Source organism: Ovis aries, chromosome 22 (genome assembly GCF_016772045.2).
Source record: "Ovis aries strain OAR_USU_Benz2616 breed Rambouillet chromosome 22, ARS-UI_Ramb_v3.0, whole genome shotgun sequence".
Taxonomy (NCBI): domain Eukaryota; kingdom Metazoa; phylum Chordata; class Mammalia; order Artiodactyla; family Bovidae; genus Ovis; species Ovis aries.
Genome location: NC_056075.1, coordinates 2,609,088 through 2,613,617, shown reverse-complemented (window position 1 = coordinate 2,613,617; position 4,530 = coordinate 2,609,088). Strand labels below are relative to the sequence as shown.

The 4,530-nt window shown below is 36.1% G+C and overlaps 1 non-coding gene across 1 annotated transcript; it reads left to right on the top strand.

Moving 5' to 3' along the window:
- The first annotated feature begins 421 nt into the window (after positions 1–421).
- LOC114110353 (U6 spliceosomal RNA) lies at positions 422–528 on the top strand. Its single transcript, XR_003586634.2, has one exon. It is a non-coding gene; the product is annotated as a U6 spliceosomal RNA (small nuclear RNA).
- The last annotated feature ends 4,002 nt before the right edge of the window (positions 529–4,530 follow it).

Genomic DNA, 4,530 nt, shown 5'->3' with positions numbered 1-4,530 from the left:
CCAATCTCCTTACAGGTGAGTCTTGGAAGAAGGCATCTGGAATTTGGGACTAATAGACGTTTCTCACCTCAGGACTCCCCTTATGTGCCGTTCACCTAGAATTCCCCAAATCCTGTGAGATCCAGCGTCCTTTGGCAAGAATGATTGTGGAGCAGCTCATAGCACCTGGTTCTTCTGGAATTCTCTGAGCTCCTGATGGCTCTGTGCACCCAAGCCCATCTTCACCCCACCCCTCCATCAGGACTTACAATTAACCCTCCCCACAACCCAAAGCGACACAGTACAACTTGTGGGCTCTAACTGAGCTCTGTTTGCCTTCCTGGAAAACCTACATGCCACCCACCTGGACCAGGACTGACCCCTGCCTGTGGTCAGCGGGTGTCCTCATTAGTGCTCAAAAGAGAACATTTCAACATTTCCTGTGTTTACGTCAGCAGCACAAATGCTAAAATTGGAAGGATACAGGAAAGATTAGCATGACTTCTGTACAAGGATGACACACGTATTCATTAAATGTTCCTTTTTTTTGGGGGGGGGGGGGTAGGTAAGACAGTGAAACTGTTCTATAATACCAAAATGGTGGATACATGTCATTATATGTTTGTTCACTCCTACAGAAAATGCAACACCAAAAGTGAACCCTAATGTACAATATGAACTTTGGATGACAATGATGTGTCAATGTACGGGTCATCAGTAACAACAAATGTACCACTGCAATGAGGAATGATGAGGAATGAGGGAGAAGGTTCTATATTGGGGCACAAGGCATATATGGATAATCTCTGGACCTTCTGCTCATATTGCTGTAAACATAAAAGATGCTTACTCGTTGGAAGAAAAGTTATGACCAACCTAGATAGCATATTCAAAAGCAGAGACATTACTTTGCCGACTAAGGTCTGTCTAGTGAAGGCTATGGTTTTCCAGTAGTCATGTATGGATGTGTGAGTTGGACTGTGAAGAAGGCTGAGCATCGAAGAATTGATCCTTTTGAACTGTGGTTTTGGAGAAGACTCTTGAGAGTTCCTTGGACTGCAAGGAGATCCAACCAGTCCATTCTGAAGGAGATCAACCCTGGGCTTTCTTTGGAAGGAATGATGCTAAGGCTGAAGCTCCAGTACTTTGGACACCCCATGCGAAGAGTTGACTCATTGGAAAAGACTCTGATGCTGGGAGGGATTGGGGGCAGGAGGAAAAGGGGATGACAGAGGATGAAATGGCTGGATGGCATCACTGACTCGATGGACGTGAGTCTGAGTGAACTCCAGGAGTTGGTGATGGACCGGGAGGCCTGGCGTGCTGCATTTCATGGGGTCGCAAAGAGTTGGACACGACTGTGCCACTGAACTGAACTGAACTGAAACAAAAGTAAAAAATTGTATATATTTTTTTAAGAGGGGCTCAGTGGGGAAAAAAATTATAGCTATAAAAACTGTCTTGACATGGTTATTTCCCTTTTTTTTTTCTTTTTTACTAATTGGTTAAGGCAGGAGGGCATTTCTGTTATTTTTCCAGAACCATAAATACAAGTCATAAGAGCATATTTTAAGACTGAGATTTTTTCTATTGCTTTATATAATTATTACTAAACTTATACTTCCATTTTGAATTGTCAGTAATCAGTGCAAGGAAATATTTTCTGTGCCTTGATTTTATGACTTCCTTTAATATTTGCTGTATATATGTTTCCAGAAAATATTTTCTTAGACAAATATATCCATATTTCTTGTGTTCTATGCTGAAATTTAGTGAAAAACTGTTTTTTATAAGTACTTAGTAAAAATATTAATGAGAGAAGGTGGTGTTGGCATATGCTGGCATATTACACACAATTTCTTCTCAATAAAATTATTTATCCCAGTATATTTAACATAATAAAATTGACTAAGTTAATGAGAAATTTTCATATTCACCAGTAGCAAAATGCTAGTAGCACCCCTTATCTCTAGGAGATAAATTCAATGAATCTCCTGCCATGTTAGCATATAAACATAATACTGGCAATGAATATAATAGGCCTTAGATATGTCATACATATGTGACTGGGCAATATGTGTTATAGGATGTTGTTGTTTAGTCACTAAGCTGTGTCTGAATCTTTGTGACCCCATGAACTGTAGGCTCCTCTATCCATAGGATTTTCCAGGCAAGAATATTGAAGTGGGTTGCATTTCCTTCTCTAAGGGTGTTACAGGATAAGCTAATAATAAATATATGATCAGACAAATTGATAATAATGACATGCCTATCTGTAAGTGTATAGTGTATGATTTTAACTTTGCTAAAAACCTTAGAAATTACTTCACTGAAAAGATTTTTAACCCAATAAGACAGGTTTTATAACATCCACTATCAACTTGAAAAAACTTTTTTCCCACAAATAAAACAGAGACCCCATAGGCTACGGGTTTACTTTCACTTTATATACAGTGCTATAAACTTGGATATTTGGTTTTCCAGAGCTTCCAAAAACAAAACAAAACAAAACAAAACAAAACAAAACAAACAGATAGCTCACTAAAATGGCAGGGGAACTGAAGAATTAAAAAGTGATATTTTAAATTAAGAGAATAGATTAAAATTCTTCATAACTTTGACCCAACAATCCCTACGAGCATAACATGAATCAGCATTACTCAACATTACTCTCTAAAGTGTCACTTATTTTTATTCCTGTTATAGCAGAGTATTACAAAATTATATATTTCTTTGGCAAAGAGTCATAAAATAACAATAAATATAACATGGCATTGCCATTATACCCCTCTGAAAAAACGCAACAATGGCTTTGTCAATTCCTAGACAAGTTGAAATAACTTCTGGCACAAAAGAAAATAACATTTCGTCTAAAAATTTACATGTGTGTCATTATGTGGGAATTTCAGGAAAATATACAAATACACATATGCTTTCATATGAGCAATATTTTGGAGAAGAAATAGCTAGATTTAAATTTTCATACTAGTAGATGCCTAAACTGATACAATTTTCACAAGCTCCTTAATAATAAAAGATCTACAAAGTATTAATTTCTTCACATCAATAAAAATGTATAAAGCAATAAATCATATCCTAAGCTTGTTATCTATCCTTAATTGATTAAAACATCTATTTCTAAATTCAAATTGAATTTCTAAACTGGATTTATTCAATAAATCATTTGCCAATGGAGAAACTGTCCTGTGAATATCATACTCCATGTGTAACATTGGTTAGCTTTATTATTTCCCTGACATTCCCCACATTTTAAATAGAAAAAAATTTAGTGATACATATTATTTCACCATTTCTGGTGCTCTTACCCAATCTACTTTAAAAAATTCACAGTAATGCAAAACGGATGAATTGAGACATTTTGTTGGCTGATCTGGCATTTTTAGATAGTGAACTTACTTTCATTGACAGCTTATAGCAGAATAGCTGAAAATTTTCTAGCTATAATATTTTGAATTTATTTTTAGTCTTATTTTTGTTCTTGTACTAATATATTGAACTAATAAATTATTGCTAATGTAAGAGACACAAGAGATGCAGGTTTGATGCCTGAGTCAGGGGAGATCCCTGGAGTAGTAAATGGCAACCACCAGTATTCTTGCCTGGAAAATTCCATGGACAGAGGAGCCTGGTGAGCTACAATCCATGGGGTCACAAAGAGTCAGACATGACTGAGCATGCACTTTTCTCCTTTTACCATTCAGAAAGTAGCTATTAGATATGAAGTTTATAAATTAAACATAGCAAAAGTAAAGCCGAGCTTTATAAGACAAATGAGAAATACAGAAAATTTTGTTCAAATAATTCCAGATTTATTGAAATTTACTACTAAAAAATTCACTATAGATTACACTTGTCACACCTTTTCTTTATACTGAAGGAAAACAAATCAATTATTTTATTTGTCTATAATTTCACATAGTTCAATAAACTTAAAGCCTAAACTTACTTTTAAAACCTCCTTTCCAAATGAAAAAGTCAGAAATTGTACTACTACAAAGGGATTGTACAAACTGTTGGTACTTAGTTTTCTGCAGCTAATCATCCTGATATAAAATGTAACCAGAAAATCTCTGTAAACTTTCATGAGACTTGGGTTTACATTGTGGCTGTACATGTGAGCACTATGGCAAAAATAATTTCAAATCTATGTGTTTCATGTCTTACCAAGTGATTTTTAACAATAATATATTATTTAACCTTGTACTTCATAAGCATCACTATCCAGCATTATATAATTTATTTTCTATCCCAAATGGTTTCTTGTGTGTGTTTGTGCATGCTCAGTCATGTCTGACTCTTTGTGACCCCATGGATTGTAGCCCACCAGGCTCCTCTGTCCATGGAATTTTCCAAGCAAGAATACTGGAGCAGGTTGCCATTTACTACTCTGGGGGATCTACCCTGACTAAGGCATCAAACCTGAATCTTTGTGTCTCCTGCATTGGCAGGCAGATTCTTTACCACTGTGCCATCTTCTTACTGGGAAGGTGGACCAAAGTGTTGACCGAGTGTCAGGTCCATCTCTGTTCA